A 19,808-nucleotide genomic window follows, 5' to 3' on the forward strand; every position below is an offset into this window, starting at 1 on the left:
TTCAAGTATTGATTGTGCTCCTCATGACTCTTCGGGTAAATGAGAATGTCGTCAATAAATACTATGACGAACTGATCAAGGTAAGGCTGAAATACTCGATTCATGAGATCCATGAAAATTGCTGGAGCATTCGTCAGTCCAAACGGCATTACTAAGAACTCTTAATGACCATATCTGGTTCTGAAAGCTGTCTTATGAACATCGGCATCCTTCACCTTCAGCTGGTGATACCCCGATCGAAGATCTATCTTAGAGAACATTGTGGCTCCCTGCAACTGATCAAACAAGTACTCGATCTTTGGAAGTGGGTATTTGTTCTTGATCATTACCTTGTTCAACTCTCGGTAATCGATGCATAGCCTCATACTCTCATCCTTCTTCTTTACAAAAAGTACTGGTGCGCCCCACGGTGAGAAACTGGGGCGGATGAATTCCTTGTCGAGAAGATCCCGAATCTGCTGCTTGATTTCTAACATCTCAGCTGGAGCTAATCGGTACGGTGCCTTAGATATTGGCACTGTGCCTGGCATGATATCGATCGCAAACTCCACCTCTCTCTCCGGTGGAAGGCCTGTGACGTCATCAGGAAAGACGTCTGGGAAGTCTCTGACTACTGGCACATCTAATAGTGACGGAGTGGGTATGTCAGGTGTTGAAATGATGCTGGCCAAGAAAGCCTGACACCCCTTGGAAATAATTTTCCGCGCCTGCATGCAAGAGATCATGCGAGGGAAACTCCTCCATCTTGTTGGTTCAAACAGAAACTGCTCCATGCCCACCGGTGTAACCAAAACGGATCTCTTCTGAAAGTTGATCAAGACCCTATTCTTCGTCAGCCAGTCCATTCCTAAAATAATTTCGAATTCTGGCATCGGCAAGACAATCAAGTCGGCATACACTAGGTGGCCGTATAATTCTAGATCAATGTCTCTGACCACACTATTAGCTGATAATTCTTCCTCGGATGGGACTGTCACTGAATAATTCACGTCAAGCCCAATGGTCTTGATATTCAAGTGGTTAGTGAATGTTTCTGAAATAAATGAATGGGTGGCTCCTGAATCTATCAAGGCTTGAGTAGCTAGTCTCTTAATGAAAATATATCCTGAGAGACGTTAGCACAACACGGAACTTATATCTCAAAAATTCTAATATTAACCTCAAGCAACGTAGAAACTAATATTCCAAATTACTAACATTGACCTCGAGTATAGAAGAAATTAATATCCTAAATCACCCAAGAATGTTTCTAGCACACCATAAATCTCAAATAAAATTCCAACATGCGAGTCAAAATAATACTGAGCTTAGGTAGAAAAGTTTACCGGTCAGTAAAGTCGTGTCTGGGTTCGCCTCTTGTGCATGCATGGCGAACACTCGGCCCTGAGGTGGCTGCTTCAACTGTGGGCACTTTTTCAGCATGTGGTCAGTAGCTCCACATTTAAAACACTTGCCTGACCCATATAGGCACTGCCTCGGATGCTGGCGGTTGCACTTAGGGCACACTGGGAAATTTCCGGGCTTTTGAGGCGCCCCCTGCTGCTGAATCGGACACTTGCCTCTTGGCGGTCCTTGGTAAGGCTTCTTCCCTGGCGGCCCCTGATACGGTTTCTTAAACTGGGGCCTCTAGTGCTGCTGCTGCTGGTGTTACGGTGGTGCCTGATAGGGCCTCTTTACCTGCCTATCCAACTCGATATCCCTCTGATCCTGCTCCGCCGCCAATACTCTAGATACTGCGACTGCATAAGTAGTAGGACCAGCAACTCGGACGTCACGGCGCAAGACCGGCCGTAACCCATCCATAAAATGCCTCAACTTGTTCTGGGCGTCATTAACTATCAGGGGCACAAAGTTACACCCCCTTTCAAACTTCTTGACGAAGTCCGCAACACTACTGTCTCCCTGTCGCAGTGTCATGAATTCCCTGGTTAGACGAAAGCGTACTTCCTCAGTGAAGTACTTTGAGTAGAAAACTTCTTTGAACCCATTCCATGGAAACACCTACAAGTTGACTGCCACTGACGCACTCTCCCACCATAGTTCGGCGTCCCCTGTCAGAAGGAACGTGGCACACCTGACCCTATCTGCTTCGGTCAATTCCATGAAATCAAAGATTACTTCGATGGACTTAATCCATCCCTCAGCTATCATCGGGTCAGTGGTACCCGAAAATTCCTTAGGATTCATCCTCCTGAATCTTTCATATACCGTCTCAGGTCGGGGCCTCACCCCTGCATCAGCTGCAGCCTGGTTCCCCGCAAACTGTGCGAAGAACTGAGTCATTCTTGCAAGCATCTGTGCTTGCATATCTGGAGGTGGAGGAGGAGGAGCGTCTCCCCTCTCCTCTCGAGCCTCCCTATCCTCATCCCTTGCTTCACGGTCGATCACACGTCTAGGAGGCATAATGTTCCAATAAATTACCCAACACGTAAACCCCACATGCATGAACATGATGTAGACAACATAAGATGCACGTACTTGAACTTAAAAATATGCACAGGATGAAATACTAACTTCATGCTTACTACATAACATTAATTTAAAACTTTAAAACTTACAGACTTGAGGTGTGACTTCGTGAGCTTCTTGCGACTGGCAGTAGGTGTAACCCTTTACAAGAACACCGCTCTGATATCAACTGTAATGTACCATACTTTTACTACTCAAAATTTGCGGAAAAATTTAAACTTTTCTTAATTGAAACGTAAACCTTCAAAATTCGATAAAAAGAAATAAACTGTACGTCTCACAAGTTGTTGCAACAAAAGATTTGAAATTTAAAGTTTGACAAAAGTATAAAATGTTTTCAAAACTTAAAACATGGCGGTCCTCGGGTTTATTCTCCCGCTCAGTCCAAGCCCGCTCCTTGGTCCCCACCTTCGGTCTCCTCATAAACATCACCACCTGCATCGATCAAGTCTAGTGAGTCTAAAGACTCAATACGTATAAACTGGAAGTAACAAGTACTACATAATAAAATCGCATACAACTTGAAAATAGAACATACATACTCAAAACTTGAACTTGCATTTTAGACTTGAACATACGTACATACATACTTAGACGTGCCATCAACTTAAACTTTTCTTGAACGTGCTTGCATACTTGGAACATACATGAACTTCATTATTTTGCGTAGAGGCATGTTTCAAAGCAAGTGGCCCATAACATAATCGCCTGATCAGACTAAACCACAGTACTGGGATGACAGGGACGTATCCACTGCCACATACATGATATCCCCGTTCATATTTTAACGGGTTGATTGGTCCCCGTTCATGATTTAACGCTTTCCAATCACGATCTAAAACCGTTCATAATTTAAGGGGTGGGTTGGTCCTCGTTCATGATTTAACTCTTTCCAACCCCATACATAGATTGACCACAAGACATTTAGCATACCTCAAAAACTTGAAAATATTTTCTTTGCACGTCAAACATACTTACTTGGCGTTGAGGGATTCGTTGGAATTCGATTGGGGCCGTTGCTGCACATACTAACATGAATTCAAATGCTTAACTTGCATAAATTAGATGTAAATATCATTCTTACTTACGAGCTCATTCAATTCCTTATGACGTTCTAAAATTCCCATGACTCGACCTTGTAAATCATTGTACTAAACCATGACATCAGACCTCAAAGCATACTATAAATTTTTTCCCAAAATAACAAACACACGGACCCCGTTCCCAGGTCTGGCTACGGGTCCATGTCCGTGCGGTGAAATGTGTCGTGAAGAAAATGGAAGGCACGGACCCCGTGCTTAGGTCCGTGTGGGGGTCTGTGTAGGTGCGCAAAAAGAATACTCTGAAGGAAGTGAGGACACGGACCCCGTGCCTAGGTCCGTGTAGCCTCGAGAATTTGGCACTGCGAAGGAAATAAAGGCACAGACCCCGTGCCCTGGTCCGTGTACCTGCGGGATTTGTAAACTCACGAAAATCCAATACATGCTATGCTTATCATCCTAGACTCGTTTGTACGGACCATGAACCAACGCCCCGAGACCCATCCTAGCATGCCATAACATCGAACCAAATTCATACAAGCACCCAAAGCAACGACGTCCACCCTACGACACATACAATTCAAATAAACGTAGAAATTGACACCAAATCGATTCTTACGACTTCTAATGTATTGGCGATCAACGCTAAACGACATATCAAATAACAACCCAACATCATACTAAGCATATCTAGACGCAGCAACGATCTCCCGTCGATCCCCAACGAAGCCTGCAACAATAAAACCTCAAGAACACATCAATACATAATTTTCAGAAAAACGCAGTTTGAGCAGTCCCACGAAAAACACCATAACTCACTCAATTTTTATTCAAATATTTTGAATTTACCGTCAAATCGAAGGTATCGAAAAGTTATACAATTTTCCTGTGGAACGTTTTCTCAGAGTCACGACCGAAAAATCACAGTTTTAAAAATGATAGCAAAAACGAGATTTGAGATTTAAAACTTATTTCAAAACTGATCCAAACCATTTTCCGCTCAAACAACAACGTCATACATGAATTTTAAGCATAAGAATAACACAACACATAATATGACGAGATCGATGCAGAAATAACAGAATATACGTGCCTTTTGATATTTAAAATACCGTAACGACGATACCAAAGCGGAAACAGAGTGAGGGTCGATCCGGAACGAACGTGCCGCGATTCTCTTAGAAGAAAATTCAACAAAACTTTGCTGGAACTGAAGGGGAGGGGCGGCTGCTCACTCGGGGAAGAACCCTAGGTTTTTCTCTCCTCTCAAAATAATAGAAATGTGAAATAAAATGTGTAGGTGTATGTGTTGTGTGTTTTGGTGTGTGTAAAAATATGTAAGTGTGTGTGAGTGTGTGTAACGTGGGTGTGTGTGTTTTAATTAGGAGTAATTGGTGCTAATTTAACTAATTAAAAATACTAACAAAAGATAACTCACACTAATTTAATCAAACTCCTCAATTAAAAACAAGTACACACTAATTTTAAACTTTTAAAATCTTAAAATCATCTAATAATTAATTAGGCTATCAAATGCTAAACTTAATAAACTAGTTAAAATTCCCCAACCTCGACTTAAAATAAAAATACCATGCTAAAAAAATTGCCAAACTCGTCACCGGTCTTTTCCTCGATCCCGCCTCGAATAATCGCCTGAAACATGAAACTCGAAAAAATATTTTAACGTGCATCACATAGACATAATTAATTTAAAATACTGCATTTAAATAAATCATGCACTACTAAGACTCGTTTAAAATTAAATAAATGCTTTAATAATTAAATAAATGCATGTGCTATACGTGTACTGAATTTTGGGCACTACAGGTTGTCCACAAGTAGTATAATTCGATGAGTCCGAATATCGTATCCACAGAGAAGCTAAGGTAATTACAAGTCCACTACAATGTTTTTTGTTTTTTTTTTGTTTTTTTTCTTTTACTTGTTTGAATCTTTAATTGGTAATTTTTAATCGTTCAAATTATAATTTAAGCAGTTGAGATTAAATGATCCACTATTGGTATTTTAATAAAGTTAACATTAATGAATATTATTGAAATTTACTTGATAAAATGGTTCCAATATATTAAATAATCATATTTATATTATGTTATATATTATTATCTTATAAATATATATACCAAAACTTATAAATGTTATCAAGTATTTATTGTTCTATTTATATATTTTAAACACTAAATCAAGGTTCCCACTTTAAATGGTTGGTAAAACCAAACAAACATTTAAATGGTACCAAGAAATTATATTATGATATATTCATATATAATAAATCAAGGCATCTACTTTAAATGGTTGGTAAAACCAAACTAACATTTAAATGGTACCAAGAAATTAAAATTATGATATATTCATATATAATAAATGAAGGCATCCACTTTAAATAGTTGGTAATACCAAACTAAAATTTAAATGGTTCCAAAAATTTAGTGTAACATATAGCAACAATAAATCAAAACTTCCCCCTTATAAGTAGGGTATAATAATGTTTAAAGAAATAAATATAACATAAATAATGATTAATGATTAAATAATATAAAACATAGATTCTTACCTTTTAATAACCTTATTATCTTGCCAAGAGTTTCATCTTTTCATCTCAACTTTAGGAAGTTAGCTACTCATTATTCAAAATGTAAAACTTTGAATATGAAATTAACATGCTAATTATATTTAAATGAAGAAATAAAAGAAAAATAAAGAGAGAAATATTATGAACTCAATGGTTTGTTCATGAAATGAGAGATATCTCAATACATTACAATGCACCCCTATTTATAGCCAAATTTGGGGAGACAACAATAAATAAAATATTATTTTTTTACACATAATTCTTCATGGGTGTTCCAAGAAATTATATAATAATACACATCACTTTTGAAAATCTTACCATCTGAATTTTCTTTTCCACATACAACAAAACATGTAGATAATTGAGTTGTTTGAATTGATATTTTTTTTAACCATTTGACCAAGTAATTTGAGAGATATGATAAAAATGCTAGAGCATAGTAAAACTGTCACTCCTTTGGTAACTTTATTTGTAGCTTAATTTGATCCCAATTGTGAGAAGATTTTTATCTCATGCTTGTCACCAATATTGTAGATATTATCATCAACTTTCTACAGGTCTAAGAATCATCTTAATCCCATTTGCAATGCCAATGTTATTCTTGTGTTATCGAACTTGTAAAAATAGTAAAATTTAAAATTACACAACAACTAATTTTTTAATACAATTTATTATAAACATATAATATTTAAATATTTAACAAAACAAAAACAATAAATTTATATTATAAAACATTTAATTAATGTAAGATTTTTATGTTTATCATATGTCATTTAATGTATATGTATATCCATGCAAGCTGAATAGATAAAGTCCTTAAATATACATGATGTTAGAATTAAAGTTTCGGAGTTTGACAAATCAACGCTTTTGAAGGTTGCAGAACTGATCGGTTCAACTAAACTTATTCGAACTGAAACTACTTTAACTAAAGTTGCTCGAACTGATTATTAATGAGTTAAAAAATACGAAGGAAACCAAACTGAATTTTTGAAAGTAGCTGAAATATCAGTTGAAACTAAAGACAATCTAGCTGATCGAAATATTTTCAGCTGAAATTCAGGTTGACACGTCATCAGTTAAGTGCGGCTACCAACCGACAAATTATACACGGCATACGCTATCGATAGTGGGAGCGCCGCATATCAGACTGCAACAATGTACTATTGTCAGAAGAATGTTGACACATGCAGAAAGGACAAATCAAAGGATATGAGTCATTTAATGCAATTAATGTGACCGTTGAAAGCAAATCCTATAAATAGCCGAGGATTTCAGCTGAGACAAAAAAACTTTTAGAAAAATACTCTGAACAACCTTTGAATTCAGATATACTCTATTAGTTACGATATCATATAAAAAAGCTCACACTTCGCAGAAATATTCATAGCTTTCAGGCTATCACTTGAGCTAAAATTCTAAGCACATTACACTATTGTATTCGATCTTCTAAAGATTAGTTGTGCTAGGAAAGAGATTCAGTTATATACTGAAAAGTTGTAAGAAACTAAGAGTTTCAGTTTGCCAGTTTTTAAGTCCAAAATGAAGCGAGTTATTACAGCTTCTGTATTTTATCAAAGTCTTTTAGTGAAAATCCTATCCCTGTGATAGAATGGGTGATGTAGGAGCATTTGAAACCTCCGACCATCTATAAAATCTTCGTATCCTTTATTTCAGTTATTCGCTTAGTATTCAATCTATCAGTAGTTTATTTCCGCACTTAAACCAGGTTAATTGTCTGTTATTGACAACAAGATTCTTGAATTCAGTTTATTAATAAACTGATTCACTATTATCGAAAATAGTCAAAATCGTAAATTTTTATTCAACCCCCCTTTCTAAACGCTTAGCCCCTGCAAACTGATCCTAACACATGACGTACATAAGGTCTGTCTCGCAACGTAAAATCATGAAAATCATTAGAAAGTGTACCATATCTTTCAAACTTTAGAAGTCTATTGGCATAGTTAATGTAGTTCACACTTGGTGAATGGAAAGCTAATTGAAATTCACTTAAGTGCTGCTAGAAAAATGTGATGTTAAATTGCAGACATTTAAGTACGCTTTTATTGGTCAAGATGAATATCATGTGTTGGATCCACATACATCTTTTGTGGTTCTCATTGGGATTGAGTTATTGTATTAGTTGAACTCTTAGTATTGGGTCGATAATGATGAGGTCAGTGTTAGGAATCATAAACAAACAAATATACAACTTTACCATTTTCAGGGAGTAATTTTTCTTTCTTCTAATATAAATTTTCCAAATTGTTAGTGTTTGCATAGAAAATTGTGTAGGCATGCCAGACACAAAATCGTACCAGATGAATAATTTTACTTTTATTATCAGGTGACACATATACTGATTTGGTGTTAATTCTAACCCTTTAGTAAGCTACAAAGTTACGAATTTAAACGAAAAATATGATGAAATTTGTAAAAGAAATCCATGGACAACATCTAATCTAATTATGTTATTATGAATTGAAATAACATTTTTACGATTATAAACATAAAATTTGTTCACGAATATGCTAAGAAATTTACGATAAACTAAAAAGAATGAAGATAAAATCGAAATTTGCAGAAGTTTTTGTTGTAGATATTTTTGTGTTGATGAGTTTGTGTAGAGTCTGTTTTGTTTTTAATTCTTCTTTCTGCTTCTGTTCGATACTAATCAACGGTTGATGCTCGGTTTTCGCACGACCATTTACATGTGATAGTGGCCTCTTTCATGGCCCATAACTTAGTCAATCTTGCAACTCCTCAAAATTTCAGACGCCAACTCTCTTTTAACCTAAAGGGCTTGAAATGTTTTCTTTCTATTGGGATACTATTTCATATATTTCCTTGGATAATAGATTTTATGTTATTTCATTTTTAAAGACAAACAATTTGGCCAATAAACTATTTTGGCTATTTATATAAGCCCAACCCTATTGTCACAACCCATTTACAAGTATTGGGCCCAAATTTTAAAAAACAAATGCTTTCTGGAAGTAAGTGCAAGACAGATAAAATTGATCATTCCTCTTCTAAATCTACGATAAAACAACATATAAAAAATTTCACTTCATCTTCTTCCTCCAACTTGTCTAGGCAACAAATTCTACACAACACTGAATTTCCCATCAAATTTCCATCATCTATCCTAATTTTATTTCTCTTCCTCCAATACACCTCGTTCATGCAGCTAGTCATCGCTTTGCTTCACAAACCACTTGCCGCTGACGCTCATCGGGCCCATTTGCCGCTTTTCCCTTTGATTTGTGGTTTCTCCGATTCCGGCAATATGACATTTTTCTAATTCTTCATAGCACAAATCATTTAAATTTTATGTGGTCTTCATGATCGTACTCAAGATGTTTGAGATTTGGAGTGGATGAGGTCTGTGTGTTTAGCTTTACGACTTATTTTAGAATTTGTTGATTCAATAACTTTGAAACCTTGAACTCAAAGGAATGAATTACTTATTGACTTCATTTTTCCTTGATTTGAATCTCTTTTGTATTTCTCTGAATCTGAAAGCATGTGTACAAAGAATGCGAAATATTTATTTTCAAAAAAATTTCATACATGAATATCTGTTGATTTTCTCGAGCTCATGGCATTTCCTGCTAAATATATGCTTAATAATGAACTTTATTATTGATCTCTTTGTGATCTTGCATCATTTACACCTAGAAAATTAGGCCAAAAATAATATTGAATAAATTTAAGTTAATTATTTGGCAACTTATACAAATTTATGTTTATAGTAGCCAAATATTTCAACTACTACACCATTCTTTCATTTTTTTTTCATTATTATTATTTAAGCATCTGTGTTTCCATTCCCTTGATTTCTCATCTGGTTATAATTTTATTTACCAGGAATGACCAATTGGAGAAAGAGATGATTTGACAATTTCAAAGGCCAATACAGAAAAAGTACCTTAAAGACTGATAAAAATGAAGAAGCTTGTCTCATAGGAGTGTCACTGGCCAATTTCAAGGAAAATGATCAATCCTAGATGGAACTTGTTGGGATCGATTAAAGGGGGTAAATCGTTGAGCTACAATAGCTCGATTCTTGAAATATTGAACACCGATGAATTAAATCGAGTTTGGTATTCAAACCAAGTGGAAGATACTCGAAAAAATCTTTCGTAGAAACCGATTAAATATTTTGTAAAATATTAAAAATATATGCAAGTTGAATGAGTAAAAATATTTCGATTGAAGCATTTTATCAAATTATATGCAACATTTTCGTATTTGAAGAACAAGTAAAATACTTCAACAATGCATCTTTAAAAACAATGGAAATGATAAGTAAATAAAATAAATAAATAGACACGAATTTGTTTAAGGATGTTTGTAGATTAACAACTCCTACGTCACACCTTCTTCCCCTTGGAAATGATCTACTAGAAGACTTTGATTTATACAACACCTTGTACAAACCCATTTCAACTTAGGACTTCTTTTCTAATTGAAACTCCTAGCACACTCTCGATTGTAGGCCGCAACCTCACAATCCGCATAATGTTTAACGTCTCTTATGTCAAGACTACAAACACAATCTTTAATGTCTTTCTGTGAAGACTCACTCAACTAAACTTTGAAGTTCAACTCTCTTGTATATTTGTGAGTGATTGTGTGTGAGAAATTTATACTTTAGAGTATACTTCTCAAATGTATCTTCACACAAGGGCTTGTGCTCTCAAATATCAGATTTCTTCATGCTAGCTGCCGATGCTTTGAAACCCCTTCAAAAGCTCTTGTTTGATCTTCAAGATGTTGTATCTATAGGCCCAACAATGATATATACTTTAGACACAAGAATATGACCATTTGAAAAGTTTCTGTACTGTTTCTGATATTGAAAAGGTCAAATTCGCCTTGCTGGACATTTTCCCGAGCTTAAACTTGTTGGTCAACAGTTGGTCAAGGGTTCAAACTGGTCAGCGGTTGAACTGGTCAGCGGTTGAAAACTGGTCAGCGGTTCAATCTGTTCAGCATCTCAACCGCAGCTCAACAACATCTCAACTGGTGTGCTGTGCAGAATCAGTAGCTTCATCGCCATCTATCATCATCTTAAGTTTTGATTCAGACTTTGACTTCTGAAGATGATTTGTAGATCATCGGCTTATATTTTTAACGCATTCTTAATCGCTTCATTCCAATAAGCGAGCTGAACGATATGGCCAAAATACCGCAACTGTTTATACCCAACTGATTGTTGTTTTCGTGCAATCAGTTTGGTCATTCAGTAATCAATTTGGCCTAGATACAATTCGATTTTGCCCAATAGACATGAAATACGACTTATTTCAAATTGTCTTTTCTGATCGGTGAAGTTGGCGGATTATCATTTGAATCATCCAGCTGAGAGATATGGGCAAAATACTAATGCTGCTCGTTTTGAACTTTTTGCAGAACCCGAAATGTCTTGTCTGAACTTCAATTTGCGGTTTGACCTAGATAAAATTCGAACTGTCCGATCGGCCTGAGATATGACTTGTAGATAATTGAATTGGCTTTTCAACCGTTTTGGCCTTAGGTCATTTCAATACCTGTTTTGTAAGATATGCTCAAAATATTTCACGTCGCCAGAATTCAACCGGTTGCGAAATTTAAGTTCCAGCTTCCAACTTGATGTATCAATTTTACGCTTGAGTAAATATGTTAGAAACACAATAACAAGTTTTGTTATCATCAAAATCAAGATTGCTAGTATTTCCGCAACCAACAGAACTTTTGCCAGTGGTTGAGCACATACCTCTGCAATGCCACACACACTGGGAATAAAAAACATAGACTATGAATAATAGTTGTATTAATTCAATCTTTTGTTTTCCTTTCAAGTCTCAAACTTGTTTTGATGGTATTTTTTAAGAGGGAATGCGGTCTTGCCAGCCAGCAAACTAGTTGAGTAAGCTTTTAGATGGTGTTGAATTTCATTTCGTATTCTTGTATAAATATATTGGTCGTATCAATGAATGGTAGCTGCCCTAAGGCTTGATTTATTATGGAATCTCTTTTGATTTGTGTTGTTTAAGATAAAACTATCTTAGTTGTTGACATGAAAATTTATTACATTTGAGTTAATTAAGATCAATCAAAATCTTCTAATAGGAGGAAAGTAATTAAAAAATAATTTTTTCTATAATAAATTAAATAAATAAAATGGATTATTATTAAAAAAATTTATGGAATATAAATTAAATACCTTGTGCACGAAAAGAATCATAAATTTTTGGGGGCGTCTACAAGGCCGTTGTGTTATTAAGAATATTGTTGTTGACATTATGATTAATATGATGTCTTCTCACTAATAATATATGAAAGAAAAATCATTATTATTTTAACTAAAACTATAATTATTACTATAATTATCGTCAAGTTAAGGGTGCATAAGTGACAATAGTGCTGTTAACGTTACGTTGTTTGATTTAGTGGCTATGTGGGCAATAAAAAATGACGCCAGATCTTAACGGATAACACTATCTCTGCAGGTTACATGGCCGATACTTAGGAAATAGTGTTGTGTATTGGCTCACAATCGTAACTTTTGACCTAGTGGTAAACGCTTGATTCTAAATAATTACTTTTATTTTTATGACTTTTTTATAATAAATTTCTACTGTTATTAATATTTTAATTAATGCTTATAATAAAAAATTATTAATATTTTAATTAAAATAGTTACGATAAATATCTTTATTATTTATTGATTTTATTAATGTATTGTTGTAGTTAATATTAATATTGTAAATATGATTGATGATTATGAGTTTGACTAATATTAATATTATCATTATTAACTATATTTTTATTATTATAATATTTAATCAGAAACAATAATATCTATAAGCCGGCCCAATTAGTAAAGGTAGAGTTAAACACCGATGATCTGTAATTCCCATATCGATTATTGGAAACAGTAATTTGTTCTTTATAATTCTGTTACCCGCACTTCTACCCTGCCGGGCTCAGTAGCGTGGGCCTGTGACCTTAGCAGGGGGCAATAAAGGTTGAGGGAAATGAGTAGTGGGCCTTATGTTCCAACTGGAGTTGACTCCAGTGGCCTACGCCCGATGACGGGCTCAGCCGATAGTTTGCGAGACGGATCGATGGGACCCTCTGGGGGTTTCTGATCAGTCTTGACGCTGGCTTTGCAGAGCAGCGGCTATCATGCTCTGCTTTCGTCCTGTGCGGAGCACAACTGGGCTATACGGTAAAATACTGTCATATTTGTTGTTCCACCTCATTCCACCCGACCTTTTTGGTTCTACGATTTCTTGGGAAAAAAACCCATCCACGCTCTTCTATGTTGCTTGCAAGATGATTCTGTGTGAGTCTTGATTTTCATTGTCCTCCAATCTTGATTGCATGTGTTTTGAATTTGGTTCTTTCTTTTTATATTTGATGGAGGAAAAAAATAAAATCCACGATGGGGAATGCATGCACGAGGGTAGGTTGTTCTCAAAAATAAATTCTAAGTATACTGAATATGAGTCAAAATTTGTTTATTATTGTAACTTAGATCGAAACCATGAAATCTATAAAACAATGTTTTTATAACTAGATCGTTGATCGAACCAATTTACTTTGAAAAACAGTTCAATCGGTCGGATCGGTTGAACCGACGGTCGGAACGGAAAACCGTTATATTATATAAAATAAAAATATTAATATATTTTAATTTATAAAAATTTAAAATATGTATATAAATAATAAAAAAATATTTATATTTATCCAAATTTAAAATATAAACAGACCTGTAACATGTATATAATATGCAAACAAATATGTTTACCAAAATTAAAAATTAAATTACTATATACATAAATTTAAAATACCAATTATATTTATATATTTTATAAAAATAAAAATAAATTATATAATTACTAAAATAACATTTTTTAAGAAATTTAAATTTCAAATAATCGTGTATATATATAACAAAATATTAAATCTAAGATTTATTAAAATTAATTTTCATAAAAAAATAAAAAAAATTCGGAAAATCGGTTCAAATGTTGCCACATGTTTTCTATTTTATAGTTAGTTCGATCGGTTTTTACCGGTTCTGATCGATTTTCACCGATTTAACAGCTAAAATAGGTTTTAAGTTGTTTCGGACTGGACCCATTGTAATGCCCGGAAATTTAATCCTAGTAATCTGTAATTATTGACCTATAATTGATGCGATTATGAAAGGATTAATCGGGACACGATTTGAGATAACGGGCGAAAATTAAATGTGCGAGAACAGTAGCCTCGGCGCACATGCGCGGTTATACGCGCGCACATGCGCGAGAAATCCAGTGGCTGTGGCGCACATGCGCGAATTAACGCGCGCACATGCGCGAGCACTTCAGTAGCCAAGGAGGAAGTCCAGTAGGTTCGGCGCACATGCGCGGCGGGAAGCGCGCATATGCGCGAGTGGATGCAGGCGGAGACAGTAGGTCTCGCACATATGCGCGATGTCAGTGCGCGCATATGCGCGAGGCGAGTTGCGCAGCACGCGCCGAGACATGGTCTCGCGCATATGCGCGAAGACAATGCGCGCATATGCGCGAGAGGATTTGGGCGAATTGTAAGGATGACACGTATGGAATTGCATGCAATATATATATATATATATGTATACAAGCAACTTGAATCTTCAGAAACGAGAGAAAGAGTCGAGGGAGATTTAAGAAAAATCCTTACGCCTTTTCTGAGAAATCCGTCCGTCTGATTTTGAATCCGACTTCAGTACTGAGTTCCTAGCAACGTAGGCTACAACTGGACACAGACTGTGAATTCAGGACTTCGACTGAGCCAGAAACCGACGAAAGAAAGGTATAAGTCAATGTGGTATTGGGAGATGGACTTGAGTCGGTTTAGACTTGGGTTTCCCTAAATCACATACTTTATTTTATTGCATGGATATTTGCATTACATTGATTAATGTACTTGTTCTCTTGAATTTAGATGACAGGTATTAGACGAGTTATCTTGTGACAGAAGTGCCGGATAGTGGTGGTATCGCCACGGCACATTGCACGATGTCTCAAGATAGGATATTAGCGATAGAGCTACAGTCCATGACGGTTAGGTCAGGACACCGGATGTTTGGTTATATCGAGTAACAGGGAATAGGAATTCGTCTATTACGGAAGTCGATATAGGAACACCGGATAGGGTTATATCGAGTAATAGAATTATGGTTCCTCCTATTACGGAATTCGATATAGGAATACCACATCTGGAAACCGGGATCCCTAGACTAGGATTGAGTCTAGTCTGAATTATGTGTCGACAGTTTGATTTGATATTGTTTATGTTTCAGATTTTGATACATATTCATGTTACCTGATTACATGCTTTATATTTGTTTATATGATTGCATGTTTCATTGATTTATACTGGGATTTATTCTCACCGGAGTTATCCGGCTGTTGTCTGGTCTGTATGTGTACTTGACAACAGGTGGGACAGGTCCAGGGTCGAGGAGATGAAGAGCTAGATCGTAATTAGAGTGGTGGCACCGGACTTGGACTAGATGTAGGGTTAAACACTTGACTTTAGTTTTAAACCCTAGTTTGAATAAATGTTGAAATACAGGATTTGTATTTTATATACTGATATGTATATATGTTGTATGTCACTACGTTCCGCATTTTAAAAAAAAAAATTAGACCCTGTTTTAATTGATTAATTAGTCCCAATGATGATTAAGAACTTGATTAGCGTCCGGGTCCCCACAACAGGTGGTATCAGAGCCATAGATCCTTTAGATTGAGATAGCAGCTAGTGAGCGGGGTAGAATGAGATTTTCTTTCCTTGCTTTTGATTGCTAGCATGTTTACTGCTTTAATACATGTTACCTGACTTATCTGTTATTGATATGGTATTGTGTATTATTGGAATGGATCAGCTGTAAGATGATCCAGGGAGGCTTGAAACAGGATTATTGTTGGGATTGCTAATCCTTTTGAATTCAGATATGCCTCCGAGGAGAATGCCAGAACAGGGGAGTACGTCGAATCCTCCCATGGATGTGACACCTACAGCAATGAAGAAATTGCTGAAAAGGTTTCAGTCATTTCATCCACCGACTTTGAAAGGTACGGAGAACTCCGTGGAATGTGAAAGTTGGTTGGACGACATTGAATCACTGTTTGAATCTTTGGAGTATACTGAGGGAAAGAGGGCGAAACTGATAATACACCAGTTGCATGACGTTGCTAAACACTGGTGGATCACGACTAGAAGAGCATTGGAACAGAGTGGTACGGCCATTACCTGGAATGTGTTTAAGACTGAATTCTATCTACGGTTCTTTCCAGTTTCTTATAGGAAGGACAAGGGAGCTGAGTTTGCAAACCTGAAACAAGGCCAGTTGAACATTGAGGATTATGTGGCTAAGTTTTCGACATTGCTCCGATTTGCTCCCCACGTAGCTGAACATGATGAGGCCGTAGCAGACCAGTTCATAAATGACCTAATCCTGAGATTTTTACGCTGGTGAATACTGGGAGGCCTAACAATTTCACCGATGCCCTGAATAGAGCCAAGGGAGCGAGGCAGGCCTGATGAGGCAGAAAGAGGCTTCGTTTGTGGTTCCAGTATCGGGACAACCACCACCTCCTAGATTTGAAGGTGGCAGCAGTGGTAGCGGAAAGAAGGATTTCTTGAAGGCTAGAGGGAAGCAATTCAAGAAATCAGGGACTACCTCGTCCAGTTCGAGTGGCTCTAGACAGACCGGTCAGAGCCAGAGCTATGCAGGACCGTATTGTGGTACTTGTGGAGGGAGGCATTCCACAGATCAGTGCCGAGGAGTAGTTGGCAGCTGTCGTATCTGTAGACAGCAGGGACACTTTGCCCGAGTGTGTCCACAGCGAGGTGCCCAGGGATCGCAGGCAGCTGAGTCATCTGGATCAGTGGCTCAGGCAGGTAGACGACCATCTGCCGTTCATACTATTCAGCCAGCACCGCCTACTCAGTCACAGCAGAGGCCCGGAGGTAGCCAGACAGGGAGCCAGCCTCCGAGACAGCAGGCCAGAGTTTTTGCATTGACTGAGGAGCAGGCACAGGATGCACCTGATGATGTAGTTGCAGGTAACTGTTTTATTTCGGGTTATCCTGCTTATGTATTGATTGATACTGGTGCATCACATACTTTTATGTCTGAACGATTTGCTTTAATGCATTCATTGTCTGTTGAGTCCTTAGCTACTGTAGTATCTGTCACGTCTCCGTTAGGAACAGGTTTGATATCAGTGAAATCTGTGAAACCTTGTATACTGCAGTACGATGGACATACGATTGAATTAGACTGTATTGTACTTGGGATATCTGACTTTGATTGTATTATTGGTATTGATACATTAACCAAGTATAGAGTTACAGTTGATTGTTTCCACAAGATTGTACGCTTCAGACCTGAAATGGCTGAAGAGTGGAAATTTTATGGCCAGAGTTCGCGTGCCAGAATTCCTTTGATATCTGCAATGAATATGACTCGATTATTACAGAAAGGAGCGGATGGATTCCTGGTTTATTCAGTTGATTTACTGAAAAAGAGCCCATCATTGGCAGATTTGCGTGTGGTGTGTGAATTTGCTGATGTCTTTCCAGACGAGATTCCTGGATTACCTCCGATTCGAGAGATAGACTTCAGCATAGAGTTGATGCCAGGCACAGTTCCAATTCGAGAGCTCCATACCGGATGGCACCGATAGAATTGAGAGAATTGAAAGAACAGTTGGAGGATTTACTGGCCAAGGGATATATCAGACCGAGTGTATCTCCTTGGGGTGCTCCAGTACTGTTCGTGAGGAAGAAAGACGGGTCGATGAGACTTTGTATCGACTATCGGCAGCTGAACAAGGCAACGGTAAAGAATAAATATCCATTGCCTCGTATTGATGATCTGTTTGATCAGTTGCAAGGTTCATCTGTGTATTCCAAAATTGACTTGAGATCTGGATACCATCAACTGAGAGTCAGGGATTCTGATATCTCAAAGACAGCATTCAGAACCAGGTATGGACACTATGAATTTATTGTCATGCCTTTTGGTTTGACGAATGCACCAGCGGTGTTTATGGGATTGATGAACCGCGTCTTTCAGAAATATTTGGATGATTTTGTTATCATATTCATTGATGATATCTTGATTTATTCAAAGAATATGATTGAGCATTCTGATCATCTGAGGACTGTGTTGCAAACTTTGAGGACGGAGAAGTTGTATGCGAAACTGTCGAAATGCGAGTTCTGGTTGAAACAGGTGATATTTCTGGGTTATATTATATCCGGAGATGGTATATCAGTTGATCCCAGTAAGGTTGAGGCAGTGATTTCTTGGCCAAGACCGACATCTGTACCCGAGATTCGCAGTTTTATGGGTTTGGCAGGATATTAGCGCCGATTCATTAAAGATTTTTCGAGTATTGCCAAACCGATTACGCAGTTAACCCAGAAGAATGCTCCATTTGTGTGGACCGAAGACTGTGAATCCAGTTTTCTTGAGTTGAAAAAGAGACTGACCAGTGCGCCTGTGTTGACGATTCCTTCAGGCACTGGTGGATTTGTCGTTTATTGTGATGCATCTCACCGAGGATTGGGTTGTGTTTTAATGCAGCAAGGGCATGTGATTGCTTATGCCTCGAGACAGCTGAAACCCCATGAAACTCGTTACCCAATTCATGATCTTGAATTGGCAGCCATAGTCTTTGCACTGAAGATATGACGACATTATCTGTACGGTGAGAAATTCGAGATATATTCTGATCATAAAAGCTTGAAATATCTGTTTTCACAATCTGAATTGAATATGAGACAGCGGAGATAGCTGGATTTATTGAAAGACTTCGATTGTGAAATCAAGTATTATCCAGGGAAGTCCAATGCAGCAGCTGATGCACTGAGTCGAAAGGTATGTGCACTATCCTTATCGACGATTGGTGTATCGAATTTGATTGAAGACTGCTGTTTGTCTGGATTAATATTTGAAACATATCATCAGCCTCTGAGATTATATGCGATTCGAGCTGAACCAGAATTGATAGTAAGAATCAAAGAGGCACAGAAAAGTGATCAGAACGTACAGAATTCGATTGCTATGGTCAGATCGGGACATCGATCGGAATACCAGGTTCGAAATGGTGTTTTGTATGTGAATAATCGTATTGTTGTGCCAAATGTTTCAGATTTGAGACAGCGAATATTGACAGAAGCGCACAACAGTCGTTTTAGCATTCATCCTGGTGGCAGGAAGATGTATAATGATTTAAAGACACAATATTGATGGAAACAAATGAAATCTGATGTGACTAAATTTGTAGCCAAGTGTCTGAATTGCCAACAGGTGAAAGCTGAGAGGAAGAAACCAGGAGGATTGTTACAGAGTTTGTCCATCCCTGAATGGAAATGGGATCACATTTCCATGGATTTTGTGACACAGTTACCGAGATCCTCCAGAGATTGTGATGCGATTTGGGTCGTGATTGATCGACTGACCAAATCCGCTTGTTTTATTCCATACAAGATGACCTATCGATATGATCAGATGGCTGAGGTTTATGTCCGAGAGGTGGTTAGATTGCATGGAGTGCCGAAGTCGATTGTTTCAAACCGTGATCCTCGATTTACTTCGCACTTCTGGCAGAGCCTGCAGCAAGCTCTAGGTACGAGGTTACATCTGAGTACCGCGTATCATCCACAGA

Source organism: Primulina eburnea, chromosome 9, assembly GCF_022965805.1.
Source record: "Primulina eburnea isolate SZY01 chromosome 9, ASM2296580v1, whole genome shotgun sequence".
NCBI classification, from domain to species: domain Eukaryota; kingdom Viridiplantae; phylum Streptophyta; class Magnoliopsida; order Lamiales; family Gesneriaceae; genus Primulina; species Primulina eburnea.